Raw genomic sequence first — 13,106 nt, 5'->3', positions numbered from 1 at the left:
AACGTAGTTTAAGACATCACTGAGAGAAGGCTGAATGGGCGCGGCAGGTAAAGTGCAGGGCGGCTTCGTCCTGAGCTCCGCCCCCAAGACTTGCTCCTGCGCACTTTGTACCTCGCGGGCGCGCCGGCGGGCCCGGGGAGGTGCGAGTCGGCAATAGCGCGCGGGGCCACAGTCTCGCGCGGCTTTTTCCGGCGCTGGTTTTCGTGACAGCAGGCGGCGCTGCCCGCATTGGTTTTCAAACTGGGGAATTTCTTAGAGATCTGTCAGATCTGGCCAAGTGCTCTTCTTTCTTGTTTAGAGGCTTGGGCAGGGTTCTGCAGAAGCGGGGGGGTCTTTAACGGAGTTTCCACGTGGGCTGCAGCCGAGGATTGCCCTCCGCGCGGAGCCAGAAAGACCAAGGCTACTCGTAAAGGGTGACACCCTTTACCCGGCTCCAGACCCGGGGTGAGGAGCTCCAAGCCCGCCATTACCGGTAGCCGCGAATCGAGTAGAACCCATGCATTACGGATGGAGAAAATGAGGCAGCGGTGCCAGGAGCTGGGTCACGCAGGAGACCTGCAGACCTATACCAGGCCCTGTTGCTTAAGTTTTACGTGCTCAACCCATTGAATCTTGACAGACATTATGTTCCTCTTTCGCTCTGAAAGAAACTAGAGCGCGGGGGCCCAGATCTTCTGTCTACAAAGCCTGTGCTTCCGGCCGCGGGAAAACACTGCTGCTTATCACACCAGCTACAGTTTTGTTAAGTAAACTTTGTATTCAAGTACAGAGACGTATACATATCGTTAGTGTACCGTTCAACAGATTTGCACAAAGCGAACACACCCATGGCTTTCAGGTGGCACTAGTGGTAAAGAATCTGCCTGCCAGTGCCGAATATGCAAGAGACACGGGTTCGAACCCTGGGGTTGAAAGATGCCCTTGAGAAGGAAATGACAACCTACTCCAGTAGTCTTGGGCTTCCCTGGTATCTCGGCTGGTAAAGAATCCGCCTGCAATGCAGGAGACCCGGATTCGATCCCTGGGTCAGGAACATCCCCTGGAGAAGGAAATGACAACCCACTCCAGTATTCTTACCTGGAGAATCCCATGGACAGAGGAGCCTGGTGAGCTCTGGTCCATAAGGTCACACAGAGTTGGACATGACTGAAATGACTTAGCAGCAGCAGCAGCAGCATACTTGGGAGAACTCAGAAAATATCTTAATTATCTCTCTTCTTCTACCTGTATCATTTCTAGATTTCTGTCTTCGAGCTGTCTTCCATGTGGTCTGCCCTGTTTCCAATGTGTTCTAATGGTTCTTCATCTCATCTGTTGAGTCCTTCAGGTCCAGTTCTGTTTGGTTATTATTATTATTCTGAGTTTCAATTTCCTTGGTAAAGTATTCTTTCTGTTCATTATTTTTATTCCTAAGTTTACCAAACTGCTTTTCTGAGTTTTCTTGCAGCTCACTGAGTTTCTTCATGACAAGTATTTTGAATTCTCTATCAATTAGATAGCAATATTCTGTGACTTTAAGTTTGGTTTCTGGAGAATTGTTACTTTCTTTTTGTATACTGTGTTACCATGGTTCTTCAAGGTGCTTGATATGTTGTTCCTTAGCTGATACGTTGTTCTTAGCTGACGCATTTGGAGCAGTTGAACAACTCCTTTAGGTAAAACTTGTTTTCCTTATACTTGGTTGTAAGGATTCAACGTTAGCAATAAAAGGCCTTTCTTGTGATGGGGGTAAAGGAGGAGAGTGAAAGAGCTGGCTTAAAGCTAAATATTAAAAAAAACTAAGATCATGCCATCTAGCCCCATTACTTCCTGGCAAATAGAAGGGGAGGAGGTGGAAGAAGTGACAGAGTTCCTCTTCTTGGGCTCTAAAATCACTGTGGATGGCGACTGCAGCCATGATATCAAAAGACAATTGCTTCTCAGCAGGAAAGCTATGACAAAACTAGACTGTGTTGAAAAGCAGAGACATTACGCTACTGACAAAGGTCTGTGTAGTCAAGGCTATGGTCTTCCCAGTTGTCACATACGGTTGTGACAGCTGGACCGTAAAGAAGGCAGAGCGTTGAAGAATTGATGCCTTCGAACTGTGGTGCTGGAGAAGACTCCTGAGAGTCCCTTGGACGGCAAGAAAATCAAACCAGTCAATCCTAAGGGAAATCAACCCTGAATATTCATTGGAAGGACTGATGCTGAAGCTCCAGTATTTTGGTCACCTAATGCAAACAGCCGATACATTGGAAAAGTCCCTGACACTGGGAAAGATTGAGGGCAGAAGGAGAAGAGGGCATCAGAGGATAAAATGGCTGGATGGCATCACTGAATCAATGGACATGAACTTGGGCAATTTTTGGGAAATGGTGATTAACAGGGAGGCCTGGCCTCCTGCAGTCCATGGGGTCACAAAGAGTCAGACGCAACTGTGCGACTGAACAACAACTTGTGTCTTCCAGTAGGTGGTGCAATAGCACAAGCTTTGGAGTTCTCTTCCCTGAGCTACCTCTGGTTATGAAAGTGAAAGTATTAATCACTTAGTCCTGTCTCTTTGGACCCCATGGACCCCATGGACTGTAGCCCACCAGGCTCCTCTGTCCATGAAATTCTCCAGGCAAGAATACTGGAGTGGGTAGCTGTTCCCTTGATTGAACCCAAGTCTCTTGCATTGCAGGCAGATTCTTTACGTCAGAGCCGCCAGGGACCCCCCAATTCTGGGTGCTCATTCTCAAATATTCAATATGTATAATTGAATATTTGAGAATGAGCACTTTCCACTCTTAGAGGCAGGTTCAATCCCTAGGTCAGGAAGATCCCTTGGAGGCAGGATGGCAACCCACTCCAGTATTCTTGCCTGAAGAATCCCCTGGATAGAGGAGGAGCCTGGTGGGTGAAGCTGGGCGGGCTACATTCCATGGGGTGGCAAAAGAGTCAGACATGACTTATCGATGAAACAACAACTTTCAATTCTCCACTACCTCTGTGGTGTCCCTTATGCCATCATTGTTGCTGTTTTTTGGTGCCTTGCTGCTGCCAACATTGCTGGCATCACCACCTGGGGCACTGGGAGGGTACATGCCTCCACCATGTCTGGGGTCTCCTGGCTCTGCCACGGAGGGGATCCAGGGTGGCAGGCATCTCTGCCATGACCAGAGTGGTCAGGTTGGTGGGCTCTGCTGCTGCAGACAGGGCAGGCGCTGGAGTTGTGGGTCCCTTTGTAGCTGAATGGACAGGGTCAGAGGCCCTGCTGCTGCTGCTGCTGTGTGATTCCCTGTGGCTGCGAGCATTGCTGCAGCTGGGAGGCTGGTGTCACAGGCACTGTCTCCCCTGATGCCACTGGTTTCTCAGCAAGATCGGTCACCGTGGCCAGGTTCCAGGGATCAGGTCAGGAACCACCTCGGCTGTCCCCCTTCTTCTGCCTCCTCTGTGTGTTCCAGTCCACTCACCTTCAGATGCACACTTCTGAGGAATTCTCTGGCATCCTGCTGTGTTGGGAAGAGGCACCTTTGCTGAGTTATGGATCTTTTACTGGTTGTAGATTGAAAGGGAGAGACAAAGGGAGTGTCTTAAGCTGCCATGATGCTGAAGTCACTCCTAAAATCAGACAGCATAGCTTTTCATTTTGTTTTTTAAGTTGTATTTATTTACCTTTGACTGCACTGGGTCTTCTTTGCCGTGCAAGGGCGTTTTCTAGTTGCAGGGAGCGGGGGCTGCTCTCTAGATCCAGTGCACAGGCTGCTCACGGTGGTGGCTTCCTTTCTTGTGGAGTGTGGGCTCTAGGCCGTGGCTTCAGTACTTGTGTCGCGTCAGTTTAGTTGCCCCTCCGCATGCAGGATCTTCTGGGACCAGGGATCAAACCCATGTCCTGTGCATGGGCAGGCAGATTCCTAACCACTGGACCACCAAGGAAGTCCAGACAGCATACAATTTTAATCTAACCTGACAATCTCTGCCTTTATTTGGTATGTTTCATTCATTTATGTGCAATGCAATTATTAATAAATTGGACTTAGATCTACCACTTTATTATTTGTTTTCTGTTTGCTCCCCCTGTGTTTTGTTCTTATCTTTTCCCCTTTTTGCCTTCTTTTGAGTTTGAGTTGTTTCATTTAATTACTCTGTTGGTTTCCCCAACACCTCCTCCCCTCTCCCCCATACGCTTGCTGCTAATAGATGATCCTTCCCTGTCCTCTGACTGAAAAGAGAGTTTCTTAAAATTTTTATGCCTTCGTTTGCTGCCCCGATCTGGGATTTGGATCACCATCTGGTTAAAGTTGGGCTTCCTTAGTGGTCAGACAGTAAAGAATCTGCTGCAATTCAAGAGACCTGGGTTCGATCCCAGGGTTGGAAAGATTCCCTGGAGAAGTGAATGGCTACCCACTCCAGTATTCTTGCCTGGAGAATTCCATGGACTGAGGAGCTGGGTGGACTACATTCCATTGGGTCGCAGAGAGTCAGATACAACTGAGCAACTAACACTTTCATTTTTCATTGGTTTAAGTAGGAAGATACAGGAAGGTAAAAAAACCCACAAAACCTTACCACTATATCAGTAATTTTTCAGATTTTGACTTCCCTCCCCAACCTGCCTTCTGTCAGTTACTTTCCGGGGTTCTCGGGAAGTTGCCTTCTGTTTTCTGGCTAGAACTTTTAGTTGTAATCAGTGAGAGCTTACTTATAGTAGGCTTGACCAATCTTAATGAGAACCATAAGGAAACACACACACAAAATCGGCTGAGAAGAGTGACATTATTTTGAGTTTTTCAAGTATCTTTTATGTCCTGCTTAATTGAAAACAGTTGAATCCTGGTATCTGTTTCTGCATTCAGTGTATTGTGAAGCGTTGTTTTGGGTGAAGTATATTAGGAAAATCTGGCTTCACGTGTATAAGCAGTTACAGAAGTATATTTAAAAGATTTACTAAAAATATTATATAAATTATATAACTATTATAAATATAATTATACAAATATTTAAAATATTATAAAATATTAATTGGCACAGGGCTTAGGTGGGCTTCCCAGGTGGTGCTAGTGGTAAAGAACCCACCTGCCACAGCAGGAGACATAAGAGAGGAGGGTTCGATCCCTGGGTGGGAAGATCCCCTGGAGAAGGGAACAACAACCCACTCCAGTATTCTTGCTTGGAGAATCCCATGGACAGAGGAGCCTGATGGGCTACATACCATCCATGGGGTCGCAGAGTTGGACACCAGTGAAGCCACTTAGCAGCAGCAGCAGGGGCTCAGTTGCCCTGCAGCATGTGGGATCCCCGATCAGGGATCAAACATACATCTCCTGCATTGGCAGGCAGATTTCTTACCCCTGAGCCACCAGGGAAGCCCTTGAGTACATCTTTTACCTGTTCACTGTTTTATACCATCATGCACCAGATAACTGGAAAATATTGCTTTAGTGAGTTATTCAAATTTTCAAAAATGTTGAAACATCTCATTATATAATATTGAAAAAATCATAGTCATGAGTATCCACATTGATCTTATTAGAAAATCTGTAAATATTTAGAAAGTTGGTAGACACAGGTGGCAGATACGTGTTTTTCCTTGAAGGTTCAAATTTTATCATCTGTCACAAATTCAGTTAGTTATTCTCCTTAAAGAGGAGTCTCACTTTGTTTTTTTCAGAAACTATCTGTCAGATAATCAAGTCTATGGTTTTAAAACTGTTCTTTCAATGTAAAAAAAAAAAAAAGTTACGCTATGACAAAAGCTGGCAGTACAGTTCATAACTCAAGTAATCAAACAAATGCTTTTTCTTGAGACAGTCATCATATATCATTATGTAGCTTTATATTGACCTTGCATTTTGTCATGCAGTATATTAAAATGACATGTACTCAAGGGTAGAGATTTAGTGGAATTAGTAATTTAAAAATTGGATATTATTGTTTGTTTTTTGCTGTGAGTGCTTGTGTAGAATACAATAATTTCTAAGATGTTGGGTGCCGCTGCCTTGATTTGCAACAAGAGCCAGGAGTTTTTCTTAATTGCAGTACATGAGATCTTCATTAAGTCATATGTATCTTTTGTCGTGGCACATAGACTCTGTAGTTTTGGCACCCAGGCTTCAGTAACTGTGGCATATGGACTCTAGTTGTGACGTGCCAGCTCTGGAGCTCACAGGCTCAGTAGATGCAGCATGAGAGTTTAGTTGCTCCTCAGCATATGGGATCTTAGTTTCCTGACCAGGGATCAAACCCACATCCCCTGCATGCAAGGTGGATTCTTAAGCACCAACCATCAAGGAACTCCCAAGAGACAGGATTTTTACCTGCCGTTGTTTTTGCAGATTTTAACATAATGTAAAATCTGAATAACATCTTAGTTTTGCTATGAAAATAAGCTTGACCCAGGGGACCCCCTGAAAGGGTTGAGGAGATGCAGGGGTCTCCAGATACACTTTGAAAAGCACTCTACTAAGAGAAAAGATAAGGGAAGCACTTGTGGGTCTCCTACAGGAATTCAGTTCAGTTCAGTTGCTCAGTCGTGTCCGACTCTTCGTGACCCCATGAATCGCAGTATGGCAGGCCTCCCTGTCCATCACCAACTCCCGGAGGTCACTCAGACTCACATCTATCGAGTCAGTGATGCCATCCAGCCATCTCATCCTCTGTCGTTCCCTTCTCCTCCTGCCCCCACAAGAATAAAAATGGATGGCACTTAACCCAGCCAGGAGGTTAGAGCCAAAGAGACCTGAAGAATAAGTAGGAATTAGATTAGTGAGGGAGAGCATTCCAGACTAAAAGAAGAAGCAGGGCAAGTGAGAGTATGTGTAGGAGACATAAGGGGACCAGGACTGATGAGCTGAAATAGGAAAGAAGAGCTGGAGGCATAATTTGCAGTCTTGAATATTATGTAAGGAGTTAAAAATCTATCCTAAATGTAAGGGACAAGCACTGAAGGGTTTTAAGCTGGGAGATGACAAGATTTTACTTGTTTAGGATTATCACTCTTATTGCAGTGCAGATATGGATGCAAAGGGGAAAAGACTTTGAGCAATGGCTATGTGAATCCATTAGTAAAATGGCAGTTGAGAAGAAGAAAGAAATGAAAGTGTTAGTAACTCAGTCTTGTCCAACTCTTTGTAATCGCATGGACTGTAGCCCACCAGATCTCTGTCCATGGAATTCTCCAGGCAAGAAGACTGGAGTGGGTAGATGTTCCCTTCTCCAGGGAATCTTCCCAACCCCGGGATCAAACATGGGTCTTCTGCATTGCAGGCAGTTTCTTTACTGTCTGAGCCACCAGGAACTTGGAAATAAGTAGATGAATTTGAGGCAACCCACTCCAGTATTCTTGCTTGGAAAATTTCATGCACAGAGGAGCTGGGCAAGCTACAGTCCATGGGGTCACAAAGAGTCAGACACAACTGAGTTACTAACACCAACACATACTGTATATTAACTTTAAAAAATTAAACAGGCATTTTACTCTTGGTTTTCTGGAGAACTGATGCCAATGGTGGCATCATTCACTGAGATTAAGAATAAGCAAAGAACCTAGGTAGGTGGAGCGAGACAGTGAGGTTTGGGATATACTAAGTTTGCAGTGACTTTGAGATATCCAGTAGGTATCCAGTAGACAGACACACCATCTGGAACTCAAAGGAGAGCTATTCTTACAATTTTCAAAATCCTCTCTTGGTGTAGAATCATTGATTTTTCTCCTGAACTTGTACCCCTGTTATCAAGAATTACTGTGTTATGTCCCTTATCACTGTACTTATATTCGCCTAGCACCAGTGACTTAGTTTTTACATCTCAGCCATTACATGGTGGTAAATAGTGAATATTGATAACTGCTGGATGGTATCTTATTTACAATAAGAAATATAACAAAAGGTCATTTAGAATCATTACAAGGTATGAGTCACCTTATGGTGGTATCTGAAACCAGGAAAAGGTTTGAGAAGGCTTAGAAAGAGTGTAGAATGTAAGAAGAGGCAACGTGATAGAGGCTTGAAGATGAGTGGTGGCAGAGGATAAGAAGCTTGAAAGTTGCAACCCAAGGGGTTAGATGGAAACTTGTGTGCATTGCACACACACATGCACATAAGTATGTGCTGTCAGAGAAATGAGTAGAGGGAGAAAATTTAAAAAACAGGTTGTGAGAGATCACACCAGAGCAGAAAGATATCCTCTGGATTTGATTACAGTGGTTATTGGTGACCTTGGCTGGTGTAAACTCAGCGAAGTGATGGGGTGAAAACTAGACTATAAGGGCTGAAGAATGTAGAAGAATTTAGAAAGTTGAGTCAGTGAGTGTACACAGCTCTTTCAAGAAACTTGACGAGAGTTAGAGGGCTTCATTTAGGGCAGAATGCATTGTTAGAAAAGTGTGTGTGTGTGTGTGTGTGCATGTACATATGTATTTTAAAGAAATTGAACATGATTATACAATGATGTGTAGGAGCAGAGATTTAGAGAATGGGGTTAATTGGTGAAGCCTGTCTCCTGACACAAGGAGAGGGGGATAGTATTTTTATTAGGTTGCCCTCTATCTTCATTTCCTTTAACTTTATGCCTCTAATTAAGGGGCATGAGTACTGGAAACTACCTCTATTTGATGATAATATGATTATAAGAGGATCAGTGAAGGGACTTTCCTGGACGTCAAGTGTTTAAGACTCTGCACTCCCAATGCAGAGGGCACAGCTTTGATCCTTGGTCAGGAAACTAAGATCCCACATGCTGCATGGTGTGGCCAAAGTAAAAAATAAATAAATAAAAAGAACTGGTGAACAGCAATCATGAACAGGAGAATTTAGTGAAGTAGCATGACACACAATTAATACACAGAAATCAACAGCCTTCAGCAGTATCCAGTCAGAAGAGGTCACAAAAGAGCACACCCTATACACAAGAGCAAACAGTAATGATAATAAAACACCCAGGCAGAAACTTAGCAAGAAACCTGTAAAACTTATATGAGGAAAATTATAAATACTCATAAAAGACAGAAAAGTAAACATGAATGAATGGAAGGCCAACTTCTTTGAATAGAAGTCTCGCATAATATAGTAATTCTTTCCAAGTTAACTTATAAATGCAATGGAACTCCCTCAAAACTATCATCAGGTTTTTATCTAGAATCAGAAAAGTTGATTATAAAAACATATTTGAAAGCGTAAACAAGCACAGCTAGGAAAGGTCTTAGAAAAAGGACCATGACAGGTAGGTACGACCAGAGAGTTAAACATAGTGTAAAACTTCTGTAATTACAACAATGAGGAATTAGCACATGAATGGATATACCAAAAAATAGTAGAAAATTCAGAAAGCAGACCCAAGTGCATATAGAAATTTAGCATATAATAAAGGTTGCATCTCAAACCACTGGAGGGAAGAAGGATTTTTTTAATAAGTACTGGGGTAAGTGGATAATCATATGGAAAAAGATCAAATTGAATCTACTCCTTACACCATACATCAGAATAAATTTTAAAAGACTCAGAGATCTGAATTTTAAAAGATGAAACTATGAAAATCCTAAAAGAAAACAATGACTTGATTTATAATCTTCAAGTGGGCAAAAGTTGCTAACTGTGATTCAGAATGTAGAAGCAGTAAAAGAAAAGATACAGTTGACTACATAATGATAAACTTTTGCATAGCAAAAAATACAGTGAGAAAAGTAAAAAGACGAACAGAATTCACAGAAAACACAAGTCCTTAAACAAACGAGCAGATGCTTGACCTCTTATAATACTTAAAATGCAAAATAAAATGACATTGAGATATAATTTCTTTATCTGATTGACAACATACTTTGTTGTAATGTTGTGGGGAAACTGGCACCTTCATATTGCTGGTGGGAGTGAAAAATAGTACAAACCTTAAAGAGTCCCCCTACATGCAGGAGACTTGGGTTCGATCCCTGGGTCAGCAAGATCCCCTGGAGGAGGGCATGGCAACCCACTCCACTATTCTTGCCTGGAAGATCCCATGGACAGAGGAGCCTGACAGGCTACAGTTCATGGGGTCACAAAGAGTCAGAAATGACTGAATGACTTTTACTTATGTGGAGTAGGATCTGGTAGTTTCCAGCAAAGTCACATGTAGCTTTTTACATATCAATCTCACTTCTAACGAACTTATATATTCCCTTTGATCCAGAAATTCTCATTTTACTCTCATTTCTAGGGTTCTATCACAAAGATACAGTGACAAAAATACAAAATAATGAAAGTACAAGGGTGTTTATGGTAGTACTTTTTGTAACAGAAAAATACTTGAAACCAAAATATCCATCAGTAGTGGAATGATTGAATAAACTTAAGGTATATTTACACAGTAGAGTACTATGCAACTCTAAAAAAGAATGGAGATCTTTACATGTTGTTATGGTATGATCGCCATGATGAAGTGTTACACAAAATAGTAAAGTGTAGGATCGTGTGTGCAACATGCTACCTTTCGTGTAAGAAAGAAGGGAAATGCAAATACACACATACATACGTTTGTGTATTTTCAAAGAGAAACAATGGAAACGAATAAAAATCCCATAAATATAGTTATTTATAGGTGAAAATAAGAAATCTTTTTTCAAGCAGTTCTTTTTCTTTTAATTTTTGGCTGTACTGGGTCTTCACTGCTGAGCAGGTGTTTCTGTAGTTGTGGCTAGCAGGGGCTATTCTCAAGTTGCGGAGGGCAGGTTTCTCATTGGGGTGGCTTCTCTTGTTGCAGAGCACAGGCTGTAAGAGGGTGCTCAGACCTGAGTAGTTGCAGTGTGAGGGCTCAGTAGCTGTGGTTCTCCAAGCTCAATAGTTGCTGGCTCAGGGGCTTAGCTGTCCTGTGGACTGTGGGATCTTCCCGGATCAGGGATGGAACCCGTGTCTCCTGCATTGACAGGCGGATTCTTGACCATCCGGGAAGCCGGGAGAGAAGAAATGTGATAGAGGGCACAGAGACTGCAGTTAGACCTCTGGAAATATACCTCATCATAAAACCTGGGCTTTGGAATCGTGCAAATGTTTTATACACTTTTCTCTCTCTCTTCTTTTTTCCAACGAGATCAAAGGGCCGCGACCGCCCCCTGTGCCCCCGCGCCAGGGGTGGCAGAGGACCCGCGGCGCGGATCCTTATAGCCTCACGTTTCGTCGCCCCTCCGCTCTGGCTCTAGCTTCTCCCCTTTCTGGGTCCCAGCGCCTGGGCGTGGCCCCCGGCCGGGAGGGGAGGGGGCGAGGCGCTGAGGCCCAGAGGTCCCGCGAGGGCCGCCCCCTCCCCCTCGCCCTGCCTCCGGTGTGGTGGTGCCGCTGGACCCGAGGCCCCGGCTTAGGCTAGACGGACGCCTCCCTAGACTCACGGGCGCGGGCGAGTCCGGGGACCTGCGCGCGAGCCCTGCCTCGGTCCTGTCGCGCGGACCAAGGCAGCCACCGAGGGTGGGCCGAGGACGCCGCTGGGTAGGGATAGCGGGGCGCCAGTCGGGAGAGGTAGAAACAGGCTCCAGGGTCCCGCCGCCGCTAGTGCGGCTACAAACCCTTGTGGGGAGGGCTGACTTTCGGTAGGTCGCAGCGAGGGAGCTGCTCTGCCACGAACGAAACTCCGAAATTTAAAAAAAATTTAAACAAAAAGATAATTCTGTGTCTAGTGCCCAGATTATGGTCTCCAAATATAATTCGGTAAACTAGTAGGAATCAAAGCTTTTTGAGAAATGACTGATTTCTGGGTTTGGTGAGGAAGTGTACAGTGATGAGCCTGGAACATCTTGTCCAGGAGGCTATAAATCAAGGAGGCTCCTACTAGTCAAAGGTGGAAATTTAAAGAGCAAATATGTTTAAAACCTGTCACAGACACACACACCCAATGTTTGCCTTCAGAAAGAGCTAAGTCTGAAAACTGAAGCATTTGAGTTGTTTTTTCTGTATTACCTGCAACTCAGGGCAACCAAGGAATTAATGAGGGATGTTTCTCTGTATAGTAGTGTATGTATGTATTAGTATACAGATGTTTCTGTATACAGTAGCTAGTAAATGAAGAAAGAATGATAAATTAGCAATCTCCATTTTGCAAAGTCCCTAATGAAATAATAAATCTAGGAAGGTTGCCAGATTCAGCATATAAATTTCATGGGAACTACTTATAAAATTATAGTAGAGTTATATTGAACATGTATGTGTGTTAGCTGCTCAGTCATGTCCAACTCTTTTTGATCCCATGGACTCTAGCCCTCCAGGCTCCTCTGTCTATGGATTTTTCCAGGCAAGAATACTGGAGAGGGTAGCCATTCTCTTCTCGGAGGGATCTTCCCATCCCAGGGATCGAACCTGGGTCTCCTGCCACCACGGAAGCCCTATATTGAACATATTTATCCTGAAAATTAATTTTGTTTATCTGAAGTTCAAGTTTAACTGAATGTCCTGTATTTTACCTGGCAGCCCTAGATCTAGATAATGATCAACATTGGATGTTAACATAACTGAAACAGATGCAGAAGTATCATTTAATAAAATTAAACATTCATTTATGTGTAAAAAAACTAAAAAATAGAAGGAAATTGTTTAATAGAATAATGTGTACTCACAGAAATACTATGCAAGCTTTATATTTAGTAGCAAAATGTTGAAAGCTTTTGCTTTCTGATCAGGAGCAAGACTAGAATACCCTCATCATGCCTTTTATTCTAGTATGTATTAGATAGGCTAAAGAAAAGATATAAAGATGATAAAGAGACTAATTAAACTCATTATTCATAAGCCCACTTGGCTCAGTGTGTAAAGAATTTGCCTGCAATGCAGGAGATGTAGGAGATGATCCCCGGGTCAGGGAGATCCCCTGGAGGAGGGCATGGCAACCCACTCCAGTATTGTTGCCTGGAGAATCCCATGGACAGAGGAGCCTACAGTCCATAGGGTTGTAGAGTCAGAAATGACTGAGGCAACTGAGCACATTCATAAGCAATAGGATTGGGTACATAAGAAATTTTTTAAAACCCTACCAGTAAATTATTAGAATAATAAATGGTGACTTCTGGTTCCAGACAAGTTGGCAGACGTTCATTTCTCCCTACCTCTCTCTGATATGGCCAAAAAAACTCTAGAAATAATACAACAGATATTTGTAAGAAGTCTGTGAAAGGTATAAAGTAGAAGCCTAAG

The sequence above is a fragment of the Bos taurus genome, chromosome 18 (genome assembly GCF_002263795.3).
Source record: "Bos taurus isolate L1 Dominette 01449 registration number 42190680 breed Hereford chromosome 18, ARS-UCD2.0, whole genome shotgun sequence".
Lineage (NCBI taxonomy): Eukaryota > Metazoa > Chordata > Mammalia > Artiodactyla > Bovidae > Bos > Bos taurus.
This window is presented reverse-complemented; position numbering follows the sequence as displayed.